This window comes from Nicotiana sylvestris, chromosome 12 (genome assembly GCF_000393655.2).
Source record: "Nicotiana sylvestris chromosome 12, ASM39365v2, whole genome shotgun sequence".
Classification (NCBI taxonomy): Eukaryota; Viridiplantae; Streptophyta; class Magnoliopsida; order Solanales; family Solanaceae; genus Nicotiana; species Nicotiana sylvestris.
Window position 1 is genome coordinate 133,967,561 of NC_091068.1, and position 10,537 is coordinate 133,978,097.

Here is a 10,537-nt window from a genome sequence, read left to right on the forward strand (position 1 = left end):
GGTCGAACGACGCGAACCATAGATGCATCTATTACCCCGCTCGTGCATCATATATGCGACACGATCAACATAAATAAACAAATACCCCGCTCGCGAATCATACATGCGACGCGGGCACACATAGATACACACAGTCAAACAACCAATTAAGAGTTTATCGGTAAATGTTTATTCCAATAAAAGCCAATTCTCTTTTAATGATTTAAGAAAATTGTAGCTTAATCTGTTTAGAAATTCATTTACTAATTCGATGTGATTTAAGCAATTCAAGATGTCAATAATATTACAAATATTCTAAGTGTAGCATGCTTTTGGGTCCTAGACTACCCGGACAATAACATAATAGTAGCTACGCACGGACTCTCATCACCTCGTTCGTGCGTAGCCCCCACAAGTAAGAGCACATAACCAATTACCTCACCTATGAGGACAATTCCCTCTTACACGGTTAGAAAGGAGACTCACCTCGCTCCGAAGATCCATAACAGGCATTCTACGCTCTTCCAAAGACTCGAATCGATGCACAATGCTCCAAAACTAGCCAATAATTATGCAAATCCATTAATATATGTTCAATTACTCATTATAATCCAATTTATAACAATTTCTAACCCCGATCGAAAAGTTGACGAATACGCCCTCGGCCCCACGTGTCCGGATTCCAAACTTTTTCGAAGATAAAGTTTACCCATAAACTCACGAACTCAAATATATGATTTTCTCTTAATTCCATACCCAAAATCGTGGTCAAATTCCAATAATATCAATTTTCTAGGTTATTCTCAAACCCCCGAATTTCTACCCATTTACATGCTATAATCCATACATAATCGATATATTTAACTCAAGATAGGTGGGGATAGCTTACCTTATCTTTGATGATGAAAATCCTCTCTTGAACCCCTTTAAGAATCAATTTTTTTAAAATACCCACTGCTTCCAGCACTTTCCGCAACTGCGGTCCCTTGACCGCTTATGCGGTTTTGCAGGTGCGAGAGACCTTACCGCTTCTGCGGTTTCCTCCAGGCTCCCCATTTCCGCTTTTGCGCCCTTTCTACCCCAGATGAGGTCCTGCATCTGCGGCCAAACGACCGCATCTGCGGTCCCAGCTCTCTTCTGCCAATACCCCATCTGCGACCATAGGGCCGCTTCTGCGGCTCCGTACCTGCGGCCCTAGACTCACAGGTGCGGTTACACCAGCAACTTCATCTCTTCTTCAAACTCCAAATTTGATCTGTTAACCACCTGAAATCCACCCGAGGACCTCATGACCCCAACCAATCATACCAACCAGTCCCAAAACACATTACAGACTTGCTTGAGGCCTCAAATCATATCAAACAATGCCAAAATCATGAATCGACCTCCAATCCAAGCTTTATGAACATTAGAATTTCAAACTTCAACTTTCGATGTTTAAACCTATCAAATTACATCCAATTGACCTCAAATTTTGCACACAAGTCATATTTAACATTATGGACCTACTCCAACTTTTGGAATCGGAATTCGACCCCGATATCAAAAAGTCCGCTTCTAGTCAAACTTCTCAAAAACCTTCAAATTTCTATCTTTAGCCAAATGACTTCAAAATGACCTACGGACTTCCGAATTCGCTTCCGATCGCGCTTCCAACACCAGAATCACCATACTGAGCTATTCCCAGACTCGGAATCCCAAACGGACATCGATAATACTGAAATGCGCTTCAATCCAAACTTATGAATTTTTTTCCAGAATGCTAACTTCCACAGTAGGCGCCAAAACGCTCCCGTGTCATCCAAAACCCCATCTGGGCATACGCCCAAGTCCGAAATCATCATACGAACCCGTTGGAACTTTCAGATCCCGATTCTGAGGTTGTTTACTCAAAAATCCAATCTTCGTCAATTCTTTCAACTTAAAACTTCCGAAATGAGAATTTTCTTTCCAAATTAACTCCGAACTTCCCGGAATTCAATTCTGACCGTGCGCACAAGTCATAATATCTGAAGTGAAGCTGCTCATGGCCTCAAACTGCTGAACGACGCGCTAGAGCTCAAAATGACCGGCCGGATCGTTACAGTATTTAAACGCTGCATTGATTCAATAAATATAATTAAGCTTTTGTGCTTTACTCTTGTTCTTTTATGGTATCAGAGCAAGTAGAGATCCTGGGTTAGAATCTCACCCCCACCCAATATCAGGCTCATCAAATAAGGCTCATCCCCATCTTTTTCAGCATCTTATGTTATCAAGTACCAAACTGTTTTAAATAATATTTAATAATTTATGGGTTCCTTCACCGGTTCTATGGATTGATAAAAATTATAATATACACCAAATATACTTGGCTTTTTACATTGAAAAATAAAAGTAAGTTTCAAGCATTAATTGAATATCATTTTAATACGAAAGTTCGCTCTATCTATATAGATGGTGGTGGCGAATATAAAAGTCTTGATCCATACCTAGGGTATTGAACATCTTTTATCTCCCGCATACAGCTCCAAAGGGTCGACCTTGCCGAAAGACGTCACATGTATTTTATTGAAACGACAAGAACTTTACTTCATGAAACTTTGCTTTTATCGACTCTTTGGTCCTTTGTTGGTCAACATGCAATTTATCATATAAACGCTTGTCAACCTCATTTTTACAAAATAAATTTTCTTTCCAAATATTATTTTATCAAAATCCAAATTATAATTCCTTAAAATTTTCCGGATGTCTCTGTTATCTCTAGCTCAAACCATATTCAAAAAGTAAATTAAAGCCACAGCCACTACCTTGTGTTATTTAAAAAAATCATCATTGTCATCAACATTTTGATTTGAAATCTTCCAAAATATATTTATATTGAGATGTAAAATTTTTGGAAAATAATTAGCCTTATCAAAATATATTTTTAAGTATTTCTTCAACTTTTAAATCCTTTGCGTATGAAAATCCAACTGAAGCTAACCCAATAAAATTTCCTATTTTTTCTCCCCCTATAATCAATGAATTACTCAACCATATACTTATCCAAAATACAGATAATACCAGAGCTCTCAGAGATACCGTCTCATCTGCATGCTCACCTACATACTATGTTGTTCTTCCTGATTAAAATGATACCCAATCTTATCTCCCATTGCCATCCTTAATAGTTGTCTCTAGAAATTCAAACGTCTCCTCTCCAACACAATCACTACCTATATTATCACCACTTCCTTCCTTAACGCCTATATATTCTCAACAAATATCCACTTGAGTTTCACAACCTGATGGTAGGCTAGATCACGTATTTTAGTAATAGTTTGAACTTCAATTACTGTATTTTACTTGTGTTTGAGCTTAAATGTTAGTGTATTGCATTTATTATATATTTTATGCCTTACAGGAAGTGATTTCGAGTTAAAATAATATTCGGGAGCTAAATTGAACAAGTTGAAGCTTTAAAGTCTAAGTAAAAACCCAAGTGATTAACCCAGGATCACGTTCCGGGATCGGGAGCCAAGTCTGGATCTCAAAACACGAAAAAAATGATTTACTCTGGAAATCCCTCACTACTGCGCCGCATGGGGCGGGGCGGCGCAACAGTACATTTTGGCTGCTATCTATCAAAACTTGCTCTCTGGACTTTCCCACAAGCGCCCCGCATGGGGCGGCACACCTATGCAATTTTCTCAGAGTATTTGTCCTGTTTCAGCTGGAAAAAGGTAATTTCGCCTAGGCCCATTCCTATAGGGTATAAATATACAAAAAGACATTTTAAAAGGGACTTTTAACCTTGAAAGCTTTGGGAGAGCATAGACGGTCACAAGACACGAGATTCCATCATTCTTTCATCAATCTCATAAGAAAGTTTGGATTGTAACGTGAGATTGATGTTTTCTTATTCTTTAATTATATTTGTGATGACATCCTCGATGATTATGGAGTAGTTTACCTTAGGGTTTGACGGATATGGTGGTTTGATAAATATTTGTTGATTTTTAACTCTAGTTCGTGCTTGAATTCGTTTATGGAGTTTTGAATTGTTGCAATTTTTATTCATCAGTTTATTTAATCGAAAGAGGAATATCTTGGTGGTTATCTTTGCATTATTTTATTTGATTTAATTCATTAATTTTCTTAAGTAATCGAAAGAGCTTGTTGAATTGTTGATTGAATCAAGTTAGGAAAATATTCGAGAGATGTTTTCCTAAGGACCAATTCATTAACGTATTCTTGCATACTTCACAGTGCTTATACTGTTTCACCTCGTAAAGTTAAGATTTAATCGAGAGAGGAGTCTTGGCTACATATTTAAACTAATCATCGAGTGAATTCGTGAGAATCATTAGAATATTATAGTGAATTAATCTGGAGTTAGATCCCAAATAGCTATCTTGCACCTATCCTGTCAAACCCTTATTCCTCACATTTATAAGAAACCACTCTGCAAATCTTTAATTCCTTGCTGTCAATTGTCAATTGGTTTATTTTAGTAGTTAAACGTAGTTCATAATTATTACAAATCCAGTTTTGATTTTCCTAAATATCGTTAAGCTAGAAATTACTTAAGCATTGTTTAAATTCATTTTCTGTGAAAACGATAATTAAACTATACTATCTTTGATTGGCGAGCACTAATTTTATGTTGTGTTTTGCGCTCGTCACAGCCTTAATCACCAGCTTTACAATTCTAGACAGCAGTAGAATCACAAAATGACATCTGCTAGCCAAAACTATACTGCTCGTACCACTGCCTCAATCTTGCTACCCCCACCCCACGACCTTCCCCTGAATCTGCTACAGTCACAGAACCTTAATAACTTTCTCTTCCTCCTCCAAATTGTATTGTGACTTGCTCACAACACAACATTTACAAACAAAAAATCATCCTTGACTTCATGGCTCACTTATCCCCCACCATCACCCTTACCAGTTTTAAACAAGCTAACAAACACCCAGTGTGGCAGAAGCAATAAAAAGTAAATTTGATGCATTATTAAATAATTGAGAATTGGTACTACATGACCCTACAAAAAATCTTATCTCTTGCAAGTGGTTATACAGGATAAAAAAAAAGCTGATGGGACAGTGGACCGCTATAAGGCTCGACTTACTGCAAAGGGGTTTACGCATTGCCGTGGAGTTGACTATCACGCCACATTAGTTTGGTGGTAAAATTAATTATGTGCGCTTGTTGCTTTTGATTGTTGTCCAGTAGAATTGGGACTTCCGATAGCTTGATGTCAGCAATGCATTCCTGCAGGTAGGGTTGTTCAAAACCGAACCGAAATCGAAAAACGAATCAAAATCGAAGCTTAATGGCTTATTGGTATCAGGTTAATGGTTTAACGAACGAGGAACCGATTAAATTTTTTTTATTAACGGCTTATCGGTTTGGGGGCGAATTATTCAATTTTCTTAACGGATAATCCGATAACCCGTTAAATATATATATATATATATATATATAAAAAATTTATTTCTGTATAATCTATCAAAGTCAACAAAGTTATCTACTCTATTACTAGGAGTTAGGTCATTAGCCAATGCTTATGCTATACGGATTAATGGCACGTTATTGGAAATCTTAGCTCATGAATCTTTATTAGTTAACCAATGTATTCCCTTCTGTAATCAGAAGAAAAATAATCACCCCAGCAAAATGTATAAATCTACAGCCCCCCACTCCACCAAAGAAGCAAAGCAACTAGTCTATTTTTTTCTTTGTTTTCCCTTAGTTGTTGTGCGGAAAAATTGGTTATAAACATATCTATCACAAGACAAAATGACGGGATCGAGAGGGATCAAAATTTGCATGGCTTTAGTTGTAGTAGTGATCATGATTTCAACAGGGGCAATGGCTCAATCCAACTGCATGAACATGTTCTTTGGCATGTATTCATGCCTTAGCTATGTCACTGGAAGTTCAAGAATGAGGTGATCGGACATAAAATTTCGATTTCTGAATTTGTATGCTAGGCTGTTAGCAAACAATTAATGCACACAATATAAATTGAATTAGACCAATAAACCGCCCGATAACCGCCCGATAAAAGCTAACCGATACCAATCCGCCTGATATCTTATCGGGTGGCTAGTGGATTAATACATTTAAAAATTGCTAACCGATAAGCAAAACTATTAAGAGTAAATAACCATCCAATCCGCCCGATAAGCAGCCCTACCTGCAGGGTCACCTAGAAGAAGAAGTCTACATGATCCAACCTCCGGGTTTTCAAAACAAGCAATTCCCCTATTATATATGTCGTCTAAAGAAAGCCATATATGGACTCAAGCAATAGCCTTGGGCTTGGTACAATGAACTAAGACGTTCTTTCTCTACTTGGGATTTGTCAAGTCAGAATCTGATGCTTCACTTTTCATTCGCAAAGTGTCTAAAAATATTTTGTATTTGATGGTTTTGTGTCGATGATATCATCATTACCAGGAATGACAACTCAGATGTAAGTCAAGCTATCTTTTGTCTTGCTGGACGTTTTTCCACTAAGGATCTCCAGAACCTTAAACTTTTTTCTCGGAGTTAAGGTGCTTCGTGTTGCAGATGAAATTACTTTATCATATTCAAATTACATAAATAAAGTCCCCTCTGAAGAAAACATGAAATATTGCAATTCAGCAGAAACCTCAATGAGTGCCACTAAAATTCTTCAACTAAATGATGGAGCGGAACCAACTGGTGCATAATGGTAGGCTAGAAACCTGTATTTTAGCCATAATTTATACTCTAATTACTGTATTTTATGTGTGTTTGAGCTTAATTAATAGTGAATTGTACTTATTATGTATTTTATGCCTTGCAGGAAGTGATTTTCTAGTTACAAAGATAAGAGGGAGCTAAAAAGATAAAAGCCCAAGTAATTAAACCAAAATCGTGTTTGGGGGTCAAGGATCGAGTATGGATATCAAAAACTGAAGAAAATAAAATACTCTGGAAAATTTACACATGCGGCGCAACTGTGTTAAATTCTACTGTCCGTATGAAACTCGCTCTCTGAACTTCCCCACTACCACACCGGATGGCACATCGCGGGGTGCGACACACATGTACAAAATTCTAAGAGTATCTTTTTTTGTTTCAGCTTAAAAAGGGTAGTTTCATTTAGGCTCACTCTTACATGGTATAAATACAACAAAAAAGATATGTTTGGAGGGACTTTTTACCTACGAAAGATTGGAAGAGAATTAGAGACTCAAATCACAAGGATTAATCATTCTTTCCTCAACTCAACACCCGAGTTTGGATTGAATTCATATTTTCTTATTATTCAACTTTATTTATGATGAATTTCTCCATGACTATGGAATAGTTTTCCTTAGGGTTTGACGGATATGGTGTTTTAATTTATATTTGTAGATTTTAGCTCTAGTTCTTTCCTTGAATTCTCTTATGGAGCTTTGAATTATTTGTAACTTTATTCACCAGTGTATGTAATCGAAAGAGAAATATTTTGGCGATTATCTTTGCATTATTGTATTTGATTTAATTTAAGAATTCTTTTAAGTAATCAAAAGAGCTTGTTAAATTGTTGATTAAATCAAGTTAGGAGAATATTCGAAAGACGTTTTCCTGAAGACTAATCCATTAGCGCATGCTTGCGTATTTTCACAGTGCTTATATTAGTTCACTTTGCAAAGTTAAGATATAATCCAGAGAGGACTCTTGGCTACATGTTTGAACTAATCATCGAGTGAACTAGTGAGAATCATTAGAACATTAGAGTAAATTGAACTAGAGTTGGATCCCAAAAAGCTATCTTGCACCTATCTTGTCACGACCCTTATTTCTCCTATTGATTATTTTGGTGTTGATCAACATTTGTCTTTCTGTGATCAACTGTTACTTGTTTTAGTTTTAATAGTTAATTTTAGTTATTAATTATCTCATCCAAAATGTTAATCATCCTGAATATCATTAAGGTAGAAATTACTTGAACATTGTTTAAATCCAATACATATGGAGACGATAATTAGACTATACTATCTTTGGCTAGAGAGCATCAATTTCGTATTGTGTTTTGTGCTCGTTAGTGCAACTCACTACAGGAGAATTCTTGGAAAACTCCAGTACTTGTCATTCACTCGTCCAGACATATGTTTCTCTATGAATAAATTTTCTCAATTTATGCAACCCCCGTCTGAAGTACACTAGAAGGCACTCAAATGTACACCATTAATCAAATTCTATAGACATGTCATTAACAATTCCAATTCATTTCCATTAACAACTTCGTTCACCATTTTGAAGATATTACAAGTTTTATACAACATTGCCAAACATCAATATTTTTACTTTAATTCCAATACCCGACACTACCCACAACTTGTCTACGGAGCCTCTAAATACAACTGAAGAGTAATATGGAAATGCCGGCAACAAGGCTCCGGCAATACCTCAAAAGTGGAAGTCCACAACAAAAGATGTACAATATAACCCCTTGAAGGAGAAAGGGGCTCACCAAGACTTTGAGAAGGAGGTACTCCGCTACGCGCAATTGGCACTATCCGCAATGGAGCCACCTACATTCATTTAAAAAAATGTAGCGCCCCCGGCAAAAGGGACGTTAGTACCATGGAATAGTACTAGTATGTATAACTAAATGCCATCTAGTTAGAAAGAACTTTCATACCAAACATAAGGAAATCACAAGTATAACTCAAAAGCTTCAAACGATCACAACATTATCAAGGTAAAAGAATCATACAATTTTCACATTTTATTTCCATAGCCTTTAGTTTGGAGCATTTCATATTGTTCATCATTGTTCACAATACCACCGCTAGCTTGAGCGGAGTCCGATCTCGACCCGATCGGCTAGGTTGCCTCACTAGAGACATACACTTCAATCACAATCTCATTTTCCCTTTTTATCTGGGATTCTATATCAACACAATTGTGCGGCATGGAGTCCGGTCTCGGTCCGATCGGCTAGGCCTCCTTGCCAAGGCGTTTCCCTTTTCTATCAATCATCTTAATTCAATCTTTGTTTCACATATGTCATTTCATAGGCACTTGGGGCCACAACTATCATGTCATATATTTGGCATTAGGCCACATTTCACATCATTCCCAATTTCAATATTAGATTTGTAATTTAGGATAATATGTGTACACAAGAGCAAAAAAAAATTGTAAGCATAGATGAGACTTCACATAGAGGACACAACATATGCAGCTTCAATCTCAATTTAAGGTCTAAGCATTTCAGTACATGATTCATATTCCTTGCACCCTTTCAAGCTATCAAGAATAGCACATTTATCATATTGAGACACATCTTTAGCGCATATAAGGTCACAACCCCAAATTCATGTGAAACAACAATCAACACAACAATTCAACTTTGATCTTACCGTATTTACACAAACACCGGTGGAGCTCAATTTCTAAAAGATGGGGTTTTAGCTATACATACCTGAAATTTGCACCTTAATGATACTACAATGATCCAATACACTTAAGCAACTTCAATCTACAATACAATATTCAATAGGGCCAATATTAGTAATAAATTCCATAACTTCTGCCATTTAGGCATATTATCAAACACCTTGTAGGTATAGATTTTTACATCATATAACCGTAGTATTAGTTCATCCAACTATCACTATTAACCAACAATTTATTCCACCATCGTTCCTAACCAATTTATATCTTCAAACAACATATGTATGACCATCCATTCACACCCAACCATCAACCTCCTTAATTAACCCATTACACAATCTTTACAACACCAACACAACCTAGGTTAGGCACTTATGGCTTCCAATCACCATACCATAATTTCTAACGTATATATCATACCTAAATAATCAACATAGAGTAGTTAGAGATGATAGACATATCTCTTGCAGTAAGAATCTTAAGAATCCCCACTTGTAGTATTCTTGATCAATTTAGGAATTTGAATGGGAATCTATGGATTTTCAAGATCTATCCTTGTTAATACAAGTGTGTAGGAGTAGTAATCAACTCAAAATACTCCAAAAATATTACTTTGGATCATATGAGGGAAATATGGGACGGATTCCCCTTGATAGAGCAAGCCCTAGCTCAAACAAATGACTTAGAGACTCTCCACCCGGTCTTGGGGTATTTATAGGGCTGCTAGGCATGCGACCGCGGTCAAACCATGCCCGGGACGTGGTGGACGCGCTCTTACCATGGTCTGGCCGTGCTCGGAGGCAGAAACTATCAGTTTTCCCGCGGTCGCACCGCGGCTGCGCCGCAGACGCGCATATGACATAGGCCCGGTAAAATGGTCATAACTTTCTGTATACACCTCTAAATGACAAACGGTTTGATGCATTGGAAACTAGACTCAAAGAGCTTTAATTGGATATGTTGTGCATCACATAACACCTTATATAAATGTAGATATGCTCGTCCGAATTGAGGTCTTGTGCGTAGTCATTTACAACTTTAGCCTATTATAAAATTTTCAAACTTGGCTTAGACTTAGGCCCCTCCTTAGACCCCAAATCACTTATAATATGACTTATACGCTTATTAACATATACAATTGATATCCATTATATCATGAATCCTCATTTT